Source organism: Grampus griseus (genome assembly GCF_964374135.1).
Source record: "Grampus griseus genome assembly, chromosome: 11".
Classification (NCBI taxonomy): domain Eukaryota; kingdom Metazoa; phylum Chordata; class Mammalia; order Artiodactyla; family Delphinidae; genus Grampus; species Grampus griseus.
Window position 1 is genome coordinate 20,059,703 of NC_139005.1, and position 26,331 is coordinate 20,086,033.

The window sequence follows — 26,331 nt, forward strand, 5'->3', positions numbered from 1 at the left end:
CAGAGTGGAGAACCTAAGAGCAGAGCCATGCTAACAGTTTGCCACTGTCCAATCACAGTGGAGTAGAACGAGGCCTGGCTTTGCCATCAGGCAGAGGTGGGTTCCGCCATTTTACCTGTGAAGTCCCTGAGTGAAGAACTCAGTTACTGTTGCCCAGGTCTCAGGGCATCCATGGTACACAATCTTCACCTTACTGTCTAGAATCATACTCCTTAGTCTTCCTTGCCTGGACTCCAGAAGGCTCTTTCGAGCTGTCACATGCCCTTTAATAGAGTTCTTCTTCCTTTCCTAAGGCTGACTATGCAGTAAGACTTTCCCTTTATTACTTTGTTTAAATGAGCATTTATTCACTTAAGGAGCAATGTTTTAAGTGGTGCAAGTTAGACAGTATGGCTAGTGAATGGAGAGAATGTTAAAGCGTGTGAGTGTGTGTGTGTAAGAGAGACTGGGGGTGCATCCTCAGAGCCCCTTAGAGTCTTTCCCATCCTAAGGGACTTAATAAAGCAGTAAGTCCCTGCACTGTTTGTTGGTTGAAGACCTTAATGAAAACAATGCCTGACAATAAGTTTGATAAATTAGTGGTATTTACTCATTGCATTTCTTACAGGCCACCAAGGAGAAGGGAGCATGTATTCATTCAATACATATTTAATGTGTATTACTTTGAAAGGCAAAGATAGAACAGCGAATAAGACAGACAACACTCCTGTTCTCAAGAAGAATACAGGGACTTCCCTGGTGGCGCAGTGGTTAAGAATCTGTCTGAGAATGCAGGGGACACAGGTTTGAGCCCTGGTCCGGGAAGATCCCACATGTCGTGGAGCAACTAAGCCCGTGAGCCACAACTACTGAGCCTGTGCTCTAGGGCCCGTGAGCCACAACTACTGAAGCCTGAGAGCCTAGAGCCCATGCTCTACCACAAGAGAAGCCACTGCAATGAGAAGTCCACACACCGTAAGGAAGAGTAACCCCCGCTCGCCACAACTAGGGAAAGCCCCCGAGCAGCAACGAACACCCAACGCAGCCAAAAACAAATAAATAAATAAACTTATATAGAAAAAGAAGAGTACAACCCAGCAGCAAAACAAAGATCCCACCCACATAATGGTTTCATCTTATTATAAATCCCATATGCAAGCACTAGGAAGGCAGCAAACCATAGGCTCTTTGCACTGAAATCAAGACAGATCTCGGTTTATTCTCAGGTCTAGTGATTTTTCAATTTCAGATTCTATGTTTTAGAAATTTATTTTTTTATTCAACTTTTTTTATGAGGTTTTCCATTTACAAAGGAAATGTTTTAATTTTATTTTAAAAATAAACTTTATATTTCAGAACAGTTTTAGATTTATATAAAAATTGCAAAGATGGCCTAGTACAGTGATTTTAAATCTATGAGCCTTTGAGCAAGTGACAGTCTATTTGAGTTTCGGTTTCCTTATCTGTAAAGTGGGAAATATAGGGTGGTTTTCATAGGGTTGTTGTAAAAATTAAAAATAATATTTATAAAATATCTCACAGTTAGTAGGTGTTCGATAAATTCTAGCTCTTATTATGGCCCTCCAGCCTTGTGACTGGGTTCAGTTAAAGGCTAATGTCATTCCTGGACTTACAGGCAAGTCATTTATGGCCTTTCAATTTCTGTGTCATCTATCCAAGGGACACTTGGGCGGTGGCCACATCTCCAGGGTGACCTGAATACATTCTGTTCAAGGTCAGAGTCGTGTCAGTGTTGGAAAAAGAAAACTCTTACTCTAGGAATTCTTGACTATGTAACCATTAAATCATGGCCCCTCTTTTAGACAACTGACATACTTATTAGGCTGGAAGAATCTAGAGTTACAACGCTTCATACTTTTCGGCATGCCTGCTCCACAGCCAACTGAATTCATCCAGAAATGAGTAAGACTGAATGACTCACTAATGGTGAGAATGGCCAGCCAGCCAATTGGAAGGAAAAAAAGAGGTTTACAAGAGAGCGTCACCAGTGATGCTTCAGGCTGTGCTCATAAAATGTGCATGACTACATCACAATGCGTGTTTAAAAAAAAAAAAAATCTATCTTCCTTTGGCCTTTGTAAAAGCTGTCTTTTCTTTTTATTAAAGAAAAATGCTGAGATTCATTGCTATGGGCAAATACTAATGATTACTTTTACAGAGAACATTTTTTTGAACACTACCAATATGCCAAGCACCTTGCTCAGGACTCTGTGTGCATTTTTCATCTAATCCTCCCTACAACTCAGTGAGGCAGGCACCGTTGCTCTATCCACTCTGCAGAGGTGGAAAATGACACTGAATTTGATTCCAGTGCTTTTGACCCCTAGACAGTACTGTGTTATAAGGTTTTATTGAACAAACAATTTGAACACCTACTCTGCTAGGTATTATGCTGGTTCTAGGGATAATGGAGAACAAAGCAGACATGGACCCTACCCTCACATAGTTCACGCTGCAGAGGAAATATGGTCCATTATGAAGGGATTTCAATAAAGTTTGATGATTATTATAATGGGAGCAAAGTAGGGTATCAAGGGAGTAGAGTCAAAATATAATTTCACACTGGCTGAGCTCTCCAGTTAGTTCTGAGACTGCATGCATTCCACAGAGAAGTTTGGATTGTTGATTACATGTCATTTAGTTTACAAACCTATAATCCTTTATCATCTCACTAGTTCTTTTTTCTTCTTTCTCTCTGTTTGTTCTTCTTCCCTTTTATCCTTTATTTTCTTTCTTTCTTTTTTTTTAACACCCAGATTAAGAGTATATTTGGTTTCTTCCCTGTTGCCATTAATTTTCGGGAATTCAAATTACTGTATTTTTGTTCATAACTGGAAGAAGGGAGATTTTTCAGAGATTACTTTTTTCTATTATACAAAGGAAGGAAAAATATTTGGTAAGGTTTGAAGGTCAAGCTCTAAGACCCTTTTGAAAAAACATCTAATCCAACTCTTTTCTGAAAAGGCACTATCAACTGTCCAGAAACACCTCTTAGTTAAAAAACTCATTGAATTTTTAAACATCAATCAATTCCTATTAAACAATACTGAGTTATGTAAAATGAGTTAGAAATATGTACATTACATTTCCCGTGAGGACATTTGAATGCTGAAAAGAGAAATTCCTTTAAAGAATCATTTTGTTTTTGCCAAGCCAATAATATTTGAAAAATAATTTGAAATATTTTGTGAAACCTCATATCCCAAGAGATTCATCCATCTCTCCCAAATTGTTCGAACATGTGTTTTATTTCCACACCTAAACTTATCCAATTTAGTCACTCTCCTCGAATTAATAAAACCTTTAAAGGAGGAGGGGAAATAAAAGCTACCAAGCTACAAATCTCAACTAACTGTGACTCAGATTTGAGGATTAGTCTTCAGTTTTTGCTTTTGCTTGAAGAATCTCTTTGCAAATAAGAATAGCCACGATACACGGAGCTCCCCTTATATTCCAGGCACTGTGCGCTTGCTTTCAGTATTGTGTTAATTCTATTCTTCGGGGGTGCAAAAACAGAGAAATGGTCGCTTGGCTCAATTACTGTCGGTTTCTTTAAAAGGATACGATATGGGGAAGTAGAAGAGATAGATAAAAGTCTCATGGAAGCCTCATGGAAAACTAGATTTTTGTTCTAGCCACTCAGCAACAACTGAGTAAAAGCTCTGGTCTAGTCGTATAAGCTACCCTCTGGTGACCTCACAGGAACTCTTGGCTTGTTGCCAGGCACATGACTCAGCTCCTCTGTCTGTTTCTCTCTACCTGCTTATTTTTCCAACTATTGCTACTGACTCCACGCCACTCATGTTCTCTCTGCCTCATGGCTTTGCTTACTCATGGCTTCTGTTTCCTGTCACCCTTCTCCTCACTTCTGCATTTACCCAACGCTGACCCTCCCTGGATGTTTCATACTCAAACTCTGCGAGAGAGAAGAAAGTGCGCGCCTCTCGTGCCAGGCTTCACCACGGGCCACCAGACTCCATCACAGGCCGCCAGACTCCAGGCCTTGTCAATCCCTGTCGAATTGGCAGGGTTACATGGCAAAAACACAAGGTTAATATGCCTATACGGAACCTCTCACAAAGAGCTACTCTGACGCTTTTCAGGAGAGAAGAGTGAAGCTGGCTGGGCGCCTGAAAAGGCCTGCACATGTGTTATTATTTCAGTTTGAAACTAAACAAATGCCATTTATGTAGAGAGTAAATTCTATCATCATCATCATCATCATCATATCTACCTTGTATAATAATATCTAAGGCTTGACAAATATTACCTTGAATTAGTGTGTTGCTCTGGTTTGTCAAATATTCTTGTTAGTAGAAGACGGTTTGGTACTCTGAATGAGGATTGTTGACTTTAGAGAAACTAGAGTGAGAAGGCATAATGGCATAACCCAGTAGTTTTCAAACTGGGGATGTTCCAGGGCAGTGGAGGGACAAGGTAGGAAGAGAAGTAAAGCAGCAAAAACAGCTGTTCAACCGAAGCATCCAGGAATTTGCCTGTTTTCTATTTTTCACATGCACGGAAGCTTTTGCCTTAAGAAAAGATTCCATAGCTTAACACAAAGTTTGAAAGCTATCCTAAGAGATATATGTCAAATCCCAGTTCCTCCTCTTTTTTGTTATATCAAAATGCATAAATTAATTACTTTCTTTTGCCTTTCTTTCTTCTTTTTGAAAACAGGGAGAATGGTACCTCTTTCACAGGTTTGATGTGTGGATCTAATAAGACACAGCGTACAATGCACCAGAGTCATTGTAACTAAATGAATGTTAGCTCCTGTCCACATCGAATACTGAACAGTGTAATTCTACTAGTCATGACAATCTTTCATTATTGGTTTAGAGAAGGATTTTTCAGGAGTGTCATAAATAAAATGCTGACTAACCGAGTTACATTCAGTCTTGCTATAGAAACGTTTATATTGTATAATAGATATTGAACCATACAATTATTGTGAAAATTCAGCCTTCCAGAAACTTTTCATTGTACAATCAAGTAATTAGGAAGAACATAGGAAGGGGCATTACCCCATTGCATTATTCACACAGATTATCTAATAAGCAATTCAGTTGTCATTTAAATCATAATTTCTTGAAAATATTAAGTGGTTTTCAAATATAAGGTATTATCATTTTTATAATTATGACTCATCCCTGGCTTCTAGGTACTTTTTCTTAACAACATTTTAAAACATTCATTTTACCTTGTTGATAATGTTTCTTTTTCAAAAATCTTTCCCACAGTGAGATCATTGTATGAAATGCAGTTCCAGGTATCAAGAACATGAGTGTGACTAAAATCTATTGCCTTACGCATAAAAATGATGATTTTTCTGAAGTGGCAGTTTACAAGGTGGATAAATAAAGATTCAATATTCAGTGACTTTCCCAATTTTATAGAATTTTAGGATTTTACATGTTCAGGGCACTTAATTGATAAATGAGAGAAATAAGTACAGAGAAGGTATGTGAAGTCACACCATGGTTAATGCTGGGACCACAAACAAACATGGGTCTTTTGGCTTTCAAGCCTCTGCCTCACACTGAGATCAATGGAACAACCACCTACAACCATTGGCTGAGTTATCATTTGAGGCTGAAGCTGAACTGAATTCCATGAAAAAAAAAAAAAAACCACATGTAATAACTATCAAAACTAGAGAACATGGAAAATAAAAGCAGGGGGAAAAAGAGTAAATATTTAATGCTATTTAACAAGCTTACAAACACCACATGAAAAAATAAAACTTTGTATTGTATTTGTGTATTATACTGTAATACATCAAGGTAAAAATCCAATATTCTAATAGAGAAGCCAATTAGAAAATCTAGTGATTAGAGTCCTCCTTAGATGATAATAAGAGAAGTCTTCAATTACTCATTTGTCTGACAGAGAGTCTTACCTTTATTATATTGACTAGTGGGAAAAATGTGTTTAAACGTCTACAAGAAGTTAATATTTATTTTTCTATGAGTAACAGCAACTGAGATTTAATATGTTTGAGTCAATATAGAATCTTATTTAAACCAACAGATTATTCTTTGTCATGAAATGGAATTCAAATGAGTTGATTTGCTATTTTTCTTCTATATTGAGATAATAGTTTCTGTGAGGGTTGGTGCTAATGTGTATACCAAGTTAAGTGTGCAAAGTAGATAGGATAGGAACACTGGGTATCAGCAGCTGCCAACTTAGTCTCTGACTATCTCTCTGGGAAAGAACTATATTATTGTAGTAAGCTTCTCACTTTTCTTTCCAATATTCCTTCAAAGCTGTGTGAGTTATCTGTTGTGATATTGATGATACATTTGTTTGGGCTAACAAATTATCCCCAAACCAGTGACTTAAAATAACAATAAACATTCATTATCTCTTACATTTTCTAAGGGTTTAGGATTTGGGTGTGGCGTGGCAGGGGGTTTTAAATCAGGTGTCTCATGAAGTTGCAGTCATCAGAAGGCTTTTCTGGGGCTAGAGGATCTGCTTCCAAAGTGGCTCACTCACATGGTAACAAGTTGGTGTTGGCTGCTGGCAAGTGGCCTTACTTCTTCTCAATGTGGGTCTCTTCTGGAGACTAGTTGAGCATCCTTACAACATGGCAGCTGGCTCCCTTCTCTGCAATCAACGGGAGAGACCAAGATAGAAGCCTTAATACTTTCTATGATCTAGCTACAGAGTCATGGACCATCACATCTATTGTACTTTATAGATCACATTCCTATTCAATCTATGAGGATATTACACAAGGGAGTGACCACCAGAGTTGAGGATCTTTGGCAGCCATCTGTAGGCTGACTACAAAAAGGATAATGTATTAATCAGGACACTTTTTGTTCTCAAGTGACAGAAACACAACTCAAATTCACTTAGGCAAAGGGAAATTTATTGGCTCACATAACTGAATTATCGTTAAGTATAAGCTGTATCTGTGCCTGAAACATTAATAAAACCCTAGGATACACAAACACCCTGAGAACTCTCTGTCTTTCCCACGAATCTGTTTCTCTTTGCATGTCAGTGATATGCTCTCAGACCTATCACATGGTCAGGCACACCCCTGCTCCTTTGCTTTCTTTGGCGAAGAACAACTCTCTTTCCTAAATCCTGGGGAAAAACTCTCATTGGTCCAACTTGCATCATATCATCATTTTTATGGCCATTGGTTTGGGTACTACAGTCGGCCATTACCACCAGAACCACCATGTTGGAGTTCAAGGCAGACAAACTTCCCAAAATAAGTGGTGCTGGTCCTAGAAGAAGAGAAGAACCAAATAATAGTGGTCTACAAAAATTAAATATCTTAAGTTACCTAAAAAACAGCCAAGTTGGGCTTCCCTGGTGGCGCAGTGGTTGAGAATCCGCCTGCCGATGCAGGGGACATGGGTTCGTGCCCCGGTCCGGGAAGATCCCACATGCCGCGGAGCGGCTGGGCCCGTGAGCCGTGGCCACTGAGCCTGCGTCCGGAGCCTGTGCTCCACAACGGGAGAGGCCACAACAGTGAGAGTCCCGCGTACAGCAAAAACAAAACAAAACAAAACAAATCAAGAAAAACAAAAAAACCCCAGCCAAGTTGGCAGTTTTTTTTTTTTTAAATTAATGCACCTTGAATAGGCAACAGCTGCCTCTCCCCACTGCCACCATTTCCTTTCACTCACCTTTCATCATTAATACACTTTAAAATTTTTTGCCATCAAGGGCAGTATTTGTTAAACAAGAAAGCCTTTTAAGCCCTTTATCAAAGGTTTATTTTGAAACCTATAGGTGCATTATTTTACTTTGGTATAAATGTCATTTGCAAATAGTTCAAATGAACAGTGCAGGTGCTGAATCATGTGAAGCTAATAAGAGACAGTTACAATGGTAGAATGGACAAATAGAATATTTGAAATCTGGAATGAGACGAAATTTGATGAAAATGCTAAGGACATAAAAACTGATTCTCTATTTGTCTACCTACATGTATGTAATATTCAGAAAAAGAAGATATTATATTTATATACATATGTATATATTAACATAAATGCCTGTACATATATATAAGCATATTCAGAATAGAAGAATAAGGAAGAGATATACTCACTGCTGACAGTATATGATAAAATACTAATGGACCAAAAAATGCAGAATTCCTCAAATCCTCCTTCCTTTTTCTATGTAGAGAACACTGAACTTTCAACTGGCAAGTGTAGATCGATCACCACTAAAGGGCATCCGAAGCTAGAGATAGATAAGAGGATAACAAGAGAGCACCTAATTGCTTTAATGAATTTAATACTTCTGAGCCAGCCAAAGACTTATGAAGTTACTACACAACTCGTAAATGTGCTTGAGGACTTGATTTCAGTCATCTTCGAGAAATCATGAGGTTCTTCAAGTAGAATGTGCTGACCAGCTGTTATTACTGAACTGAACCCAGAAGTATTTCCCCTTGTGGATGTGAATAAACCACATAGAGGTACTTTCAAAAAGTAACCTCCACAAATCACCTTATCTGTCTAGTAATAACAAGGGCCATATGCTTCAGAAGTGTCATTTGGAGAGGCTCAGTTCAATCCCAGTGTTAGAGTCAATCCACACAAGTTACCCGGAGATCAGCCAGTGTCATTGACATTTCATAGAAGCTGAGCAAGCGATCCCAGAAAGAACCTGAGGTCATTTATTTGAGCCAGTTGGCCACATCCTTCCTTTTGGAACCCTCAGAGATGACTTTCTCACAGATCCTATGAGCATTTAAAAAAAACTGTTTCAATGATAGGACAGGTGTAGGACACATTGAAATTGAAATATAACACGTCAACAAATGTGAGTCCCGTATGTAAATTTAAATACAGTAGCTACATTAAAAAAGTAAAAAGAAACATGTGACATTAATTTAACGATGTACTTTATTTAACCCAGTATATAAAAAATGTTATACTCTCAACATGTAACCAATACCAAAAATTACTGTGATGCATTTCATGTTTTTGGTACTAAGTCTGAAATACAATGTATGTTTTAAACTTACAGTTCATCTCAATTTGAACCAATCACCAAATGCTCAATGGCCACATATCCGTATCGCAGGAGGCTGCTGTGTTACCTGACAGCACAGGTCTAGTTTAGGATTATGGACAGTGGTCCTCAAAGTATTGTTCTTCCTTTCCAGGAGGACCTGAAGACTTACCAAGATTACTCTTTGCCAATGTAAAGGGAGCTTCTAAACCCGTTTTACACTTCTTCAGCTTCTTGGCATCCCCTGTCGCATACGTGCTCCTTTTTTCAGTTAACTTGATAATGCTAAAAATGGGGCCAATTCAATGCATTTCCTATACTTTTCTCCATGGACCAAGCTGTTTTAGAAAGACTTTGAGGGCAGGACCTATGTGAGTTCAAATCCCGTCTGTGCCGTTTTGACTACCGCAGAGGCTTCTGGTTGTCCCTAATATCTGTCTTCCCTCTGGAGATGTAGAAAACTTGGCTGGGTACAGAGACACTTAGAAAAGGAACAACTACATTTCCAGCATAATTTGCAGCAAGATATGGCTACCTGTCTAAGTTCTGACCAACAGGGTGTAAATGCAAGGGTCACGGGGAAGCTTCTGGGAATCTTCCTAAAAAGCAGCATGGTGCCCTTTTTGACCTCTCCTTCCTTCCTCTTGCTTAGAGTACATATGCAGCCATCTTGGACCATAAGGTCAAGGCCATGCATAGTTTGAAACATCATATCAGCTCACGGTCTTTCATACAAGAGAGAAATAAACTTCTATACCTGCCACTGTGGTTTTGGATTTTCTGTCACTTGCAGCAAAATCCTAACACAATGATCTTGGGTAAAGATTTAACCTCTAAACTTATAAGAAAGGTGACGAACATGTCTGTTCTAATGCCTAGTACAAAGTAGTTACTTTACACTGTTAGATTTTTCTTAAGTATATTAAAATGACAAATCTACTCAACTCTGTAGGTTTCTAAATAAACTCATTTGTTCCTCTCCCAGCTCCGTTCCCTGGCTTCTTTCTGAACTCGCAGATGATGCAAAGATCTTCACTGCATTTGCATTTCTTTCCAGAAAATTGCCTGACTTCCAGTTTACTCATGTTCATGAATGCCGGATGGCTCAGAAAAGCCTCTGCAAGAACCTCTCAAATAAATATTTAGAAAGGCATTGTGAGAGCACTTAGCAGTGCTATTCTAGAATTTCTAAAGCAGCAAGATACCAAGATCATGAGGCCCTTCCTTACTTTAAGTCACATCTCTCAACCAAGCAGATCTACTTACTGTGCTATTATTTTTAATAGGAAAACAAAATCATTAAAGCATTCTTTTAACAGATTGCTCACTTTCCAGGAGAGTGAGAAGCATAGGGAATACTCAATGTTCTATCAGTTGTTTTTCAAGTTCCTTTTTTGATAGTGGAACAACATGTGAAAAATTTCAAGGAACCCCACTTTTTTAAAACAAAACTTCAAATGAAAACAGTGATATCAAGAAGTATTTATTGAGAATGCCATAATTAAAGGTACCTGCCAACATAGATTAAGTTTCCAGAGGATGCCAATGTGTTTAAATCATATATGACACACTCTTGTGTGCGTTGTCACTTATTATGCTTTCAAAGAATGGTTAAAAACCAAAAAGGATGAGAGTATGTCAAAAAGACACAGGAGTTATCCCCAAAGAACTCCCAAGGACCAAATCTAGAAAATTTGAGCAACATAATGGAGTATTGGTTTATAATTCAAGAAATAAAATAAATATCCATAAGTCCACACTGCTTTAAATAAATGATGGAATAAATAAAGAAATTGGGGATACGGGACAAATCTTTCTTATAAGAAATTGCAAATAATATACATAGACACTCTTGCTCCAGGAGGTGGAGCTTCATTCCCTGCCCCCTGGGTATGGGCTGCACATAATAACTTGCTTTCAAAGTGTGGAAAGGAAAAAAAAAAACCAGTAACCTTCCAGCAGAGAAACCTGGCACACAGTACCTTAACAACGAGATTAAGGTTAATATCATCAGTGATAAGTCATGTGGGTGTCGTGATGCAAGGACAACGACAATTCACCTCTGTAGAATTCTTCCCCAAATCCATAGTCCTAGTCTAATCATGAAAAAAAAGTCAGGCAAACCTACAAAATGCCCAACCAGAGCTCTTCAAGATTTTCAAGATCATGAAAAATGAGGAAAGACCAGGGCACTGTTGAGATAGGAGGAGACTAAGGAGACATGACACCTAAATGTCATGTGTATCCTGGACTAGATCATGGAATGGGGAAAGGACATTAGTGGGAAAAAACTGGCAAAATCAGATAAAGTCTGTAGTTTAGTGAATAGTTTTGATGAATGTACCATAGTTACATAAGATGTTATCACTAGGAGAATGTTAAATGGACATTTGTAGAAAGTCTATTGGGTGCCCAACACTGTACAAAATTATAAATATAAAATAATGGATATATTTATATAATATTCATATTACGCATAGTTCCCTCAAGAGTTATTAAATAAAAGACATATGGTTGCCCTCAGGGAGTTAAGCTATAAAAATGAATCAGAGAAAAAATAATGAAAATCACCTTTAAACGATGGCTAACATTTAAATAATGCTTAATATATACCAGGCACTATTCTAAGGACTCTGCATATACACATCAAATTATTTAATCTTTCTGAAATCCCATGAAGTAGGTACTATTACTATTCACATTTTTTCTAACTTTTTTTTATTTTGAAATAATTATAAATTCATGGAAAATTTCGAAGAAATGTATAGAGAAGTCCCATGCACACTTCCCCCAACTTCCCCCATATTAACATCCTACACAACTATATAGTACACTATCAAAACCAAGAAATTGATATAATCCACAGAGCTTATCCAGATTTCACTACATATATGTGCACCTGTTTGTGTGTATCTCGCTCTATGTATTATTCCCATTCTACAGATGAGGAAACTGAGGCCTAGAAAAACTAAGTAATGCTCCCAAGGTCACTCAATTTGTATGTGATGAAGCTGTTATTCAAATCTGGGTTATTTGACTGCAGAATCCATACTCTTAACCATTAAGTTCTACTGTATCGCAATTTAGTCAAATATTGCAGTAACTTGAATGATTACATCAGCATATCTAAAGAAAGAATGTAATCACAAGTTACCTGTAAGGTTCAGGGGAGGGGTCAGATAAAGCTTAGAGCAACTGGCTCTACTCAAAAGAACAGAGTAACTGTGCCCACCCTGTATCTATATGAGGATGAAGATTTGGGACCAACTGATCTCGAGCTTTATGACACAGTCATCATAAAAAGCAATTCTTACAATTAAAGGAGTATCTCAAGCTATCTTTTTGTGTGTGTTTTTTTTTTTGTGGTACGCGGGCCTCTCACTGTTGTGGCCTCTCCTGTTGAGGAGCACAGGCTCCGGACGCGCAGGCTCAGCGGCCATAGCTCACGGGCCCAGCTGCTCTGCGGCATGTGGGATCTTCCTGGAACGGGGCACGAACCCGTGTCCCCTGCATCGGCAGGCGGACTCTCAACCACTGCGCCACCAGGGAAGGGAAGCCCCTCAAGTTAGCCTCTCAAGCTATCTTAACTGAAGAATACATCTGAGGAACAACAAATAGCCCTTGTCCTTATTCATGACCACAGAACATTATAGCCGTACATTTACTTGTAACGTCTCATAAAAAACGGAGTCCTCATCACTACTATGTAAACTCAAACAGAAGCTCCTTGAGGACAGGAATGGTGTCTGTCCTGTTCATAGTACCTCTTGTTGAATGAGTGAGAGAATGAAGGAATGAATGACTGCACTGATCACTGGTATTGTCAGCAGGACTTCCCGCCAAACAAACACACACATTCATCCATAGTGCTGGAAACATTTGAGTGCTTGTCAGTCCTCTTCCATTCCTGACATCCAATCAGTCCTCAAGTCCTAGGGAGTCTCTTACCACTTATTCACGCCTTCATTTATTTTATTTTGTTTTTCCATAACCCAAACTACCATCCTACCTACACTAGTTCCCACATACTCTGCTCCCCTTCCTCTTATGATGGAATAAATATTTCTTCTCCTGTCCAAGGCCAAGTTCTCCTTTTGTGCTCTTGATTTCATTTCTTCGTTTTAACGAGGTTTATTGTCTGTTTATATGTTCATAAATCAAGTAGCAAAGTTATTTTTTCATATTGGTCTATTTAATAAACAGTTTAAATAATAAAATAAAAGTGAGTTATAATCAATTTTTAGAACACTCTGCCTCTCAGTTTTCCAGGGTCATGTATGAAGATGGACTTTCTCAATTAATGCATTTCAGCGAATGCCAACATTTCGTGGCATTTCAATCATTGCCAACAGGGAAATACTGATAGAAAATGGAGATGGATGATAGATTTACTAATTAGAGATTGTATATTTTAAAATGTCACTAATACTACATTGATCTTTATAATTATGCTTCAGACTGAGGAGTTGGAAAATAGCAGGAAAAATCAGCAAATTTTGTTCAGGGGATACTATTTGATGTGCTTCCTCCCTTCCTTTTTTTCCTTATGTAAGTCAAGTATCTTTCAGTTTCTGCTTTGTTTTAATAAAACACTTTTTTTGAAAAAATAAGGAACAGTTATTAGATTTTGTAAATTCTTTCAGCTCTATTGAGGTGTAGTTGACAAAATTGTAAGATATTTAAAGCATACATTGTAGTGATTTGATATAAGTATATATTGCAAAAGGATGCCTGCCAGGGCTTCCCTGGTGGCGCAGTTGTTGAGAGTCCGCCTGCCGATGCAGGGGACACGGGTTCGTGCCCCGGTCCGGGAAGATCCCACATGCCACGGAGCGGCTGGGCCCGTGAGCCATGGCCACTGAGCCTGCACGTCCGGAGCCTGTGCTCCACAATGGGAGAGGCCACAACAGTGAGAGGCCCGTGTACCAAGAAAAAAACAAAACAAAACTTTAAGCTTGTAGATATTAAAAATGAAATGTGGGGGAAAGGCAGGGAGATGTGAAGGATGTGGGGAATCCTAGACAGTGTTCAATGGCTGGAACTTGGGGTAGTTTGGCAAAAGATGAAGCAGGAAAGGCAATCAGAAGCATGACTGTGATGCCCTTTCATGCCACACTAAGGAGTTTGTATTTTATCCTGTGTAGCAATATTGCTCAATTGTCTTTGTATTCTAACTGCTAGTGTTTTTAGTTATGCCCTCATTAAGCTTCATCTAGGATTTTGCAGTGTATTTATTTAGTTGAATTGGATATAATTGAATTAGATATGAAGGATGCACTTATATTCCCTGTGAGTTTACATAACTTTTCCTGCTTTAATGTCAGTCAACTTGAGATTTTTGTGTATAAACAGACATTGCTGTTTGAATGCGTTGCCGGTTGACAGTAGTTTCAAAACTGTATTTGTGTTTCTAACCCTTAGCACTGTACTTTGAATTTTTCCTCAAATGAGCAAGTTTTACAAATGGACAATGAGAAATGAATTTTTTTCTCAGTATAAAATACTCAAGCCAATGTTGAATATAAAATATCCTAGTAAACACTAGGGGGTTGCATAAATTATCTAATTATAAAAAATAGCCTCTGCTTCCAAGGTGTTGACAGTCAAAATTCCTACATTTTATGAAACACAAATATAATTCTTTAAAATGTACGCTTCTTTAGCCGGACAGGCATATATTTGTCAGATTCTGTGAGTCTTTCCCCCTTTCATTATTCTATTCACATTTGATAATGAGGTAACTATTTGCAAAGGTGTAATGGTCGATGATATCATCAGTTTGAACACATTAAGTGTTTACCATCTATGGAGATAAGGCAACAGGGACTGAGATCCTTATATTTCCCAATAGCTTCTTCCAAAATGCAAATTCACCTCCACAAGAAGCTTTTAAGAAAATAATACTTTTTTTTTTTGGCTGTTTCTCGGAATCCTAACTCCCCGACCAGGGATTGAACCCAGGACCATGGCAGTGAAAGTGCAGAGTCCTAACAATTGGACTGCCAGGAAAGTCCTGACAATAATTCTGAAAACACCATATTATTTATGTACCAGACCATTTCTCCCTTTGAATAAAATTTGGCTATTTAAAATTTTCTTTCTTACTTCTTGCAGTCTGTTTACATTTGGATGATTTTAAAAATATGGGTATCCCTCAAGAGATTAAATCTTCTCAACCTACATCCTTGTTGGTTATCCATTTTAAATATAGTAGTGTGTACAACAAGGACCTACTCTATAGCACAGGGAGCTCTGCTCAATATTATATAACAACATAAATGGGAAAAGAATTTGAAAAAGAATAGATACACGTATATGTATAACTGAATCACTTTGCTGTACACCTGAAATTAACACAACATTGTTAATCAACTATACTCCAATATAAAATAAAAAGTAAAAAAAAACCTTCTAAACCTACTATGTGAAACATCTATTTGTTCACGAGAATTCTTTCAGTTTTTGCCAAACTTTGTATTCTTAGTTTTGCTTAGTGCCTGGTATAAAATATATAGATAATAAATACTATTTGAATGAATAAATGAATGAATAAATAACAGCCATGATACCAGAATACTAGAAAATACAACTAATGACGATGCATCTAAATATTAAATTAAACAACATATATTCTCCTCTTAGCACTAAATCACAAAATATTAGGTACCCATGCATGTATCAAGTTACCTTTTCATTAAATTATACGGCACATGTAGTATTTTGTCTGTGAAACCATTATCGCAAAAATTAGTTGTTTTATACTAGCTTTGGTTGGGAAAAGGAAGTATCATGTCCTAGTTAGTATATTCAATAATTCTATTACTAGACTGTTTCTATTAACAGATACTTGGCAAATAGAAAATCTCTATTGACAAGTGTTTCTGTGACTGATGTACAATTATAATGGATATTACTTAAAAATAAATTTAAAACCAGAGTTGAACTCTAGGCAAAAGTTTGAAGCTTATGAATTTTGTATTCGGAGCCCTCCCCCTCTTGTGTCTTCCCCTCTCTTTCACTTCGTAGGATTGTGTATCCTTTACCAAGCAGACACTGGTTGCATAATCAATAACCAATTTCCTTGACTGTTCTGCCTAACAGACCCCCACTTTCTTAGGTATCCATCCTCCTCCATGGGGCTAGGTGCTTCAAGGGATATTGGCTCTACTTCCAGCTTCAGGGGCTAAATTCTGATTGATCTAAGGCATTCATGGCGTTCTCACTCCCCTGGCCAGAGATTGATTTAGGCACCCAGTTGTGACATAATTCCAACCAAAACGGCATAATGGGGAAGTTTGGGGCCTTCGGGAGAAGGTTTGGCCCTCCTGCAGTGCCATCTTCCTTTGGATATTGTTGTGTTGTGTCTGGAATTGGCATCTGGAGTTGTTACAGCCTTCTTTACTAGGCTGCTGGTGAAGCCAACACGCAGAGAAAGGCAGAGGCAAGAGATTACAGAGAAGTAGAGCTGAACTCTGTGTTTGTAGTCTACTGGAATTCAAAGCCAATCTTGCTGCTAAAAGTAGCCTAACTAATAACCTTTCCTCTGAGTACTGGATATTCTCATATTTTCCTTTGGTATCCCAAAGCCTTTCACTAGAAACGATCCAATCTACCCTCTACAGTGTTCCTCCCTCTACTTCGCCACTACTTCTAGCTCATTATTCATTAAAACTTTCATTATCTGACTGCCTCTATTTTCAACTGGATTCTAGGGGGAAATCCATCTGATGCTAATTTTCACTAGAATGTTTCCAGGAGACAACCAATCGGATACTGAATGGTACTAAGCTGAGAATGACTGGGCCCCTTGAAGTGTCCATGTTCTCAATGGAGAAGTTGTTAATTGAAATAAAATTCGGATTTGTTCAAGTTTAGAAATGTGACAAAATGAAGAGAATTTCAGGCAATGTGGGGTGATATCTAAAGTTAGCTGTTAACTCATTCTTCCTGAGGCTAGGTTAAACTATATCGATGTATTTATAATGTTATGTAGATTTTATCAACTCAATCTTGGGACCCTGACCACCTATGAATGACATACATAGGGAGATAATTAACCCGAATGTTTGCCTTTCATTCTCAACCTGGTCTGGAAGATGAGAATTTAATATGTGTGTGTTTAATAATTAACATAAAGCCTTTCCTTAAAGTCTTTTTGTTAGGGCAAAAAAAAATATGTGAAATCGATTACATTAGAAGGGAAGAAGATTATTTTCTTGAACAAAAGGAATGCCTTAGCATCGTGTCTTGAATAGCTCACCCTAAAAGCTGATTGCGAAGAGTAAAGCTTACTTGATGGTCTGTGATTTTTTACTTTCTAGATGGCCTGCACATCTAAAGGATTTCATTCAAATGGGGCTAGATAGCCCCATGGTCACATGATGGACTCTCAAACATGATTGGCGCCACTTAATAGGATCGTGGTTAGTATTGCCGTCTGAGAAAGGAGAACATGTGACTGAGGATCAATTTCACATCATCACAACTGAAGATTCTTTTGTCAAATCAGATTCTTCTGGGGATACTTTGAAAACCTCAGGTCAAGTGACAGAGAAGCTGAGAAAGGCTTGTATGAGCCTTTATGATGAAAGGAACTATTTTAAAGGCTAAGATAGAAAAAGAAAAGCCGATCCTTTCTGCATAGGATATTCCAGCCCTCTCCTATGAGTGAAGGCAAATAGGAAATATTTTTCTCAGACCCAGTGGTGGTAGGTCCATTATTCCACCAGGTATAAAGAGCTATGAAAATGGGATTATGATTCATTGTGTCCCAGCACCTGGCACAGTAACTGGTACAGAGGAAATGTCTAATTGTCATTTACTGAATGTCCATGGAGTTGAAAGTCTTAAATGAAAGGGTCAATTCTCTAGCAGTGGCCATTGCCAGGTCCCTCAAAGGAGTTCCCTTATTCATTTGCTACCATTGTTTTTATCGTTCATAAAAATTAGACAAATAAGGAGAGTTACATTTTATTGGGCACTGATAAATAAATATATATAGTACTATTCAGGTACTAGGTATTATTCAGATACAAAGATCAATAAAATGGGGCTGCTATTCTTTTTTTTTTTTTTTTTTTTTTTTGCAGTATGCGGACCTCTCACTGTTGTGGTCTCTCCCGTTGCGGAGCACAGGCTCTGGACGCACAGGCTCAGCGGCCATGGCTCAATGGGCCCAGCCGCTCCGCGGCATGTGGGATCTTCCCGGACCGGGGCACGAACCCGCGTCCCCTGCATCGGCAGGCAGACTCTCAACCACTGCGCCACCAGGGAAGCCTGGGGCTGCTATTCTTGAAGAAAGATTGCAGACTTACAAAACAATAATCAGGAGGGGAACCAAGTCACTTTGGGAGCCCAAAGCAGGAAGCAATTAAATGCCTGGGGGAGCCAGAAGCCTCTCCCTAAGGGTCTAACAGCCTTACAGCCAATGTGCACTTATTGAATGCCTACTGTGTGCCAGTGGAAAGAAATGGGAAGCTTACACAGACACAGGAAGGCTGGGTTGGGACAATGTCCAAAGGTTCAGTGTAATTGTAGCATAAGTTATCTCTGGAGTCCAGGGGACGTGGGGGGAGGGATTGGTGGCAGGAGATAAAACTACAGGCTGAAATGAGCCACCAGGATTTCAGGGAGAGGGACTGACACAATCGAACCTTGTTTTGGAAAGTGTTTCACATGAAGAATGAATTAGAGGAGAGAGAGATTAAAAGCAGAAGAGCCAGTTAGGATGTCTTTTTAATAACTCCTAGGAGGAAACTAAAATCATTGCCAGTGAGAAAGAAGAAAATACAGAATCCAGAGCTTTTAAATAAAAAGACAAAAGTACAATCAGGAGGACCAGGTGACTGATTATATTATTTTTTTAATTAATTAATTTATTTTGGGCTGCACTGGATCTTCGTTGCTGCGCACAGGTTTTCTCTCGTTGTGGCGAGCAGGGGCTACTCTTCGTTGCAGTGCACGGGCTTCTCATTGCGGTGGCTTCTCTCGTTGCAGAGCATGGGCTTTAGGCGTGTGGGCTTCAGGAGTTGTGGCGCCGGGCTTAGTTGCTCCACAGCATGTGAGATCTTCCAGGATCAGGGATTGAACCCATGTCCCCTGCACTGGCAGGCGGATTCTTAACCACCCCAGGTGACTGATTATTTGTGGAGTGAGAAAGGGGGAAGTTGAGGATTATTCCTAGGAGATATACAAAATCCCAAGGAGATATATAAATGATTTCTCCCATAAAAACTCCTGTCTTTATAGATGACACTAAATCACTGAAGAGAGAATAGTATAACGAAAGTAGTAATTTATTAATAATAATAGGTAACAGATTGCAGACATGGTAGGGTACTGATAATTGAAGAAAAGATCCTCATTAAGTTCACAAAGAGAATGATATGAAATAAAACATCCCCTGAAATTCAGCACTATTTATTATTATTAATTTTATCATAGATGTTATCAATAGTAATAAATTGTAATTGTTTAAAATAAACCTCAACTATATACAAGAAATTGGAAGAAACATCATTTAAATTATGCTTCTAGATCTTCAATTAGAATTTTTCTCCTTGATTTTCAATTCTTACCTTGAGTTTTCTAACTTAATTTTCACATATTTAGCCCCAAAGTCATATCAATAAGTATTACTAGTCATATTTAAAAAGAAAAGGAAATAGCTAAGTCATCTGTTTTCAGTTTTGATGCTGAGTTGGTCTAGACAGGATGAATTTATTTTAACAGAGTTTTCAGCTGGTAGCCATTCTGCCCTTAGAAATGTGATTTTTCAATTGAGGATATGTTATTCTAGTATTGGCATTGTTAAGAATGGCTCTTTGGTTCTTTATAGTTATTCACCTATTGTTATTGATAGAAACAACAATAGTATAAATATATGGTAGATTATAGTTTTAAAATGCCTTTAATTTGGTATTTAACTTAGACATTTGATATAGATAGGGCTGATAGAATTAGGTCCTTTAAAATAAAGTTTAACTCCTTTATTATGAAATATAACACACATACAATAAAGCATGCAAAACATGTAGCTCAAGGAATTAACATAATCACGTGTGTAACCATCTCCAGATCAAGAACCATTGTCAGATCCCCAAATCCCCTCATACCTTCCTCAACTCTCACCCTAACCTCTACTGCCCAGGTGACCACTTTTATGGCCTGACTTTATGGCCATCATTTTCTTTCTTCTCTTTATAGTTTTACTACCCATCTATGCATCCCCAAATACTATGATTTTTGTTTGTTTGTTTAACTTGATTTATACAGAACATATAAATAACAGAGTAAAGAAAACTGTTTTCCTTTGTGCATGGCTTCTTTCACTCAAGATGTTTTTGAATTTTACCAATGTTGTTTCCAGCTGTAGCTCATTCATTTTCATCGCAATGAAGTATTTTCATTGAATGAGTACCTCACAACTTATTTATCCATTTACTGTTGATGGAAATTTGGATTGCTTTCAGGTTAGCTAATGCAAATAATGTTTTTATGAACTTTCTTGTACATGTGTCCTGGAGTGCACATGTGCATAAGTTAGGGTAAATATACCTGGTACTGAAATTGTTTAGTCACAAAATATGTACTTACTAGATAATGCCAAATTGTTTTCATTTGGTTATACCAATTTATACCCTTGTCAACGGCATACAAATGTTCTTGTTTTTCTTGCTATTCACTATCATATTGCGATTGTTGGTCTTTAATTTTATCCTTTCTGGTGGGTGTGTAGGACTATCTCCCTTTAATTTGCATTTTTTTGATTACTAGCAATGGGATTGAGCACTTTTTCATGTGTTTATTGCTATTTGGATATCTTTTCTTGTGAAGTATCTGTTGAAATCCCTTGTCCATTTTTTTCTGTTGGATTAGGTGTCTTTCTTATTGACTGGTAGGTGTTCTTCATGTATTTTGTATATGAGTTCTTTGTCATTTATTTATATTTCAGCTTGTTTTTTTCTGGTTTATGGCTTGCTTTTTCACTTTCTTCTTGATGTGTTCTGATAAAAAATTCTTAATTTTAATGTAGTCCAATTTATCAGTCTTTCCCTTTATGGTTATTGATTTTGTTTGTTTTGTTTGTTTATAAGAACTCTTTCCCTACCTCCAAAAACTTGAAGCTTTGTAGATTAAGAAATGGAGATGTATGAGTAGAAATATGGGGTGGTTTGGCAAACTTGAATTCAGGTATTTTGATACCAAATTCTGCTTAATCTCCATTACAGCATGCTAATATCAATTTTTAATGCAAAATTATTTGTATTTAGTTTAGTCACAAATCTTTCCTCATTGCTTGAAGTAGTACAGAGTTTTACAATTATGGAAGAGCAGGTGATGATACTTAGGGCTAAAAATCCATAAAGCTCCCACTTGTCCCTTTATGCCCTCAGCCAGGAGTGGAAGGATATTTTGCAAGTATTTCCAACTTTGATGCTTGTATAGCATTTCCTCAGCTGATTAATATTCCCATACCTCCTCTGGCCCCATTTCTGTTCTGCACACACAAGACCAGGCAAAATACAGTGCAATAGAGGATTTAAGTTTGTAGAGTATATATATACTAAGCCAATAAATCACCTCAAAATTTTTTTGGAATAGCAAAGGATATGGAAAGTTATAGAGAAGGATATGTAAATAAATCAATAACCCAGCATGTTCCCTGTTGAACACGGGCCTCACTAAGTTTCCATAGGCATGTACAGCTACATATGATACCACCTGTGCTGAATAAAGATTGCACCAGATTTGAGGAGCATCCAGAGTTCCTTGTAAACACTCTGGCGACTTCTCCTAAACTTCTAACATGTCTAGCTGCATTCTTGCTTGCTCACTGGGAGCAAATGACTGTTAACAAATCAACTCCAGCACATCCCTAACATACAGCAGTGTTAATTATATTTGTCATGTTGTACATGTCAAGTACTTATCTATCTTAATTGGAAGTTTGTACCTTCTGATGGCCTTCATCTAATTCCACCTTCCCTCACCCCCCACTTTTGGTAGATACAAATTTGATCTCTTTTTCTGTGACTTTGTTTACTTGTTTGTTTTTGAAGTATAATTGACCTATAACGCTGTTAGTTCCTGGTACACACACAGTGATTCAATATTTCTATACATTTCAAAATGATCACCATAAGTCTAATTGTCATCTGCTACCATACAAAGGTATTACATAATTATTGACTATATTCCCACACTATACATTTTCTACCTGTGACCCATTTATTTTGTAACTGAAAGTTTGTACCTCTTAACTTCCCTCACCTATTTCTCTCCTCCCTTCACCTTCTTCCCCTCTGGCAACAACCTATTTGTTCTCTGTATCTATGACTTTTTTTCTGTATAGTTATGTTTGTGCAATTATTTTGTTTTTTAGATTTCACACATAAGTGAAATCATACAGTATTTATCTTTCTCTTTCTGACTTATTTCACTTAGCATAATACCCTCTAGGTCCATCTATATTGTCACAAATGGCAAGATTCCATTCTTTTTTATGGCTGAGTAATATTTCATGATATATATATATATATATCATATCTTCATCATACATTTATCTATTGATGGGTGCTTATGTTGCTTTCATATCTTGGCTCTTGTAAATAATGTTGCAATGAACATAGGGGTGCATGTATCTTTTCGAATTAGTGTTTTTGTTTTCCACCCAGAAGTGGAATTGTTGGGTAGTTCCATCTTAATTTTTTTGAGGAATCTCCGTACTATTTTCCATAGTGTTTGCACCAATTCACATGTCCACCAACAGTGCACAGCATTCCCTTTTCTCCACATCCTCACCAATACTTGTTATTTGTTGTCTTTTTGATAATAGCCATTCTGACAGGCATGAGGTAATATCTCATTGTGATTCTGACTTGAATTTCCCTGATAAGTAGTGATGTTGAGCATCTTTTCATGTACCTGTTGGCCATCTTTATGCCTTCTCTGGAAAACTGTCTATTCAGGTCCTCTGCCCATTTAAAAAAATTTTTTTTGATTAAGTTGTTTGTGTTCTTTATATATTTTTGATATCGACCCCTTGTTGCATATAGCATTTGAAAATATCTTCTCTCATTCGATAGGCAGCCTTTCCTTTTTGTTGATAGTTTTCCTCACTGTACAAAAGCTTTTTAGTTTGATCTAGTCCCATTTGTTCATTTTTGCTTTTGTTTCCCTTGCCTAATGAGACGTATTCAAAAAAATATTGTTAAGACTGCTGCCAAAGAACATACTACCTATGTTTTCTTCTAGAAGTTTTATGGTTTCAGGTCTTACATTTAAGTCTTAATCCATTTTGAATTTATTTTTGTATATTGTGTTAGAAAGTAGTCCAGTTTGATTCTTTTGCATGTAGTTGTCCAGTTTGCCCAATACCATCTCTTGAAGAGGCTGTCTTTTCTGAATTGTATACTTTTGTCTCTTTTGTTGTGGATTAATTGCCCATATAAGTGTGGATTTATTTCTGGCCTCTCTATTCTGTTCCATTGATCTATGTGTCTGTTTGTGCCAGTACCATACTGTTTTGATTACTGTGGTTTTGTAACATAGTTTGAAATCAGAGAGCATGATATCTCTTATTTTGTTCCTCTTTCTTAAGATTATTTTTGCTATTCAGGGTCTTTTGTGTTTCCATACAAATTTTAGAATTACTTGTTCTAGTTCTGTGAATAATGCCATTGGTATTTTGATAGGGATTGCATTGAATCTGTAGATTGCCTTGGGTGGTGTAGCTATTTTAACAGTATTAATTCTTCCAATCCATGATCACAGTATATCTGTCCATCTGTTTGTGTCATCTTCAGTTTCTTTCACCAGTGTCTTATCAGAGTATAGTTTTTACCTCTTAGTTAGATTTATTCCTGGGTATTTTATTCTTTTTGATGCAATTGTAAATGGGATTGTTTTTCTTAATTTTTCTTTCTGATAGTTCATTCTTAGTGTATAGAAACACAATGGATTTCTGTATATTAATTTTGTACCCTGCAACTTTACCTATGAGTAAATTCATTGATGAGTTCTAGAAATGTTTTGGTGGTGTCTTTAGGATTTTTCTATGTAAGATTTTCTATTGTGTCATCTGCAAACAGCGACAATTTTACTTCCTCCTTTCCAATTTGATTTCCTTTTATTTCTTGTTATCATCTGATTGCTGTGGCCAGGGCTTCAAGTACTATGTTGAATTAATCATGAAAGTGGGCATCCTTGTCTTGTTCCTGATCTTAGAGGAAATGCTCTCATGTTTTCACCACTGAGTATGAGGTTAGCAGTGGGCTCATCATATGTAGCCTTTATTATGTTGAGGGGTGTTCCCTCCATACCCAGTTTGTTGAGAGTGTTTATCATAAAAGGAAGTTGAATTTTCTCAAACTTTTTCTGCATCTATTGAGATGATCATATGATTTTTATTTTTCAATTTATTAATGTGGTGTATCACATTTATTGATTTGTGTATATTGAACTATCCTTGCACCCATGGGATAAATCCTACTTGATCATGGTGTACAATTCTTTTAATGTGTTGTCAAATTCAGTTTGCTAATATTTTGTTGAGGATGTTTGCATCTATGTTCATGAGTGATATTGGCCTATAATTTTCTTTTTTTGTGATATCTTTTACCAATTTTGATATGAGGGTGATTACTGGCATTGTAGAATGAGTTTGGAAGCATTCCTTCCTCTGCCATATTTTGGAATAGTTTGAGACGGATAGGTGTTAACTCTTCTCTAAATGTTTGGTAGAATTCACCTGTGAAGACTTCTAGTCCTGGACTTTTGTTCAGTTTGGGACTGGGAGTTGGGAGTTTTTTTTAATTACTGATTCAAATTCATTACTGTATTTGGGCTGTTCATATTTTCTATTTCTTCCTGAATCAGTCTTGGGAGATTATACATTTCTAGGAAATTTTCCATTTCTTCTAAGTTGTCCATTTTATTGGTATATAATTGTTCATAGTAATCTCTTCTGATCCTTGGTATTTCTGTGGTGTCGGTTGTAACTTCTCTTTTTTCATTTCCAATTTTATTGATTTGGACCATCTCTCTTTTTTTCTTGATGACTCTGGCTAAAGGTTTACAATTTTGTCTATTTTTTAAAGAACATACTCTTAGTTTCATTGATCTTTTCTATTTTATTTTTTGTCTCTATTTCATTTATTTCTGCTCTGATCTTTATGATTTCTTTCCTTCTACTAACTTTGCATTTTGTTTTGTCTTCTTTCTTATAGTCCCTTTAGGTGTAAGGTTAGGTTGTTTACTTGAGACTTTACTTGTTTCCTGAGGTAGGCTTGCCTCACTATAAACTTCCCTCTTAGAACTGCTCTTGCTGCATCCCATAGATTTTTGGTCATTGCATTTTTGTTTCAAAACAAAAAATACATGTGTTTGTCTCCAGGTATTTTTTAAATTTCTTCTTTGATTTCTTCAGTGACCCATTGATGGTTTAGTAGAATATTGCTTAGCCTCCATATCTGTGTGTTTTTGCAGTTTCTTTTTCTTGTATTTGATTTCTAGTCTCATAGCATTGTATTTGCAAAAGATGCTTGATATAATTTCAATCTTCTTAAATTTAATTTACTGGGACTTTTGTGTGTGTGTGTGTGTGTGGCCTAGCATGTGATCTATACTGGAGAATGCTCCATGTGCACTTGAAAAGAATGTGCATTCTGCAGGTTTGTATGCAATATTCTGTATATATCTATTAAGTTCATTTGGTTTTATGTGTCATTTAAGGCCAGTGTTTCCCTATTGATTTTATGTCTGGATGATCTGTCCACTGATGTATGTGGAGTGTTAAAATTCCCCACTATTATTGTGTAACTGTCAATTTCTTCCGTTATGTCTCTTAATATTTGCTTTATGTATTTAGGTGCTCCTATGTTGCATACATATATATTTACAATTGTTATATCTTCTTGGGTTGATCCCTTTATCATTATGTAATGTCCTTCTTTGTGTCTTGTTACAGTCCTTGTTTTAAAGTCTATTTTGTCTGATGTAAGTATTTCTTTCCTGGCTTTCTTTTCAGTTTTATTTGCATGGAATACCTTTTTCTATCCCCTCACTTTGTGTGTGTATGTCTTTAGATCTGAAAAGAGCCTCTTGTAGGTAGCATATATATGGGTTCTCTTTTTGTATCCATTCAGCCCTTTACATATTTTAATTGGAGAATTTAGTTCATTTACATTTAAAATAATTATTGAGAAGTATGTACTTGTTTCTATTTTGTTAATTGTTTTGGGGTTGTTTTTGTGGTTCTTTTTCTCGTTTCTTCTTTTAATCTCTTCTCTTGTGATTTGATGTCTATATTTAGTGTAATGTTTGGATTTCTTTCTC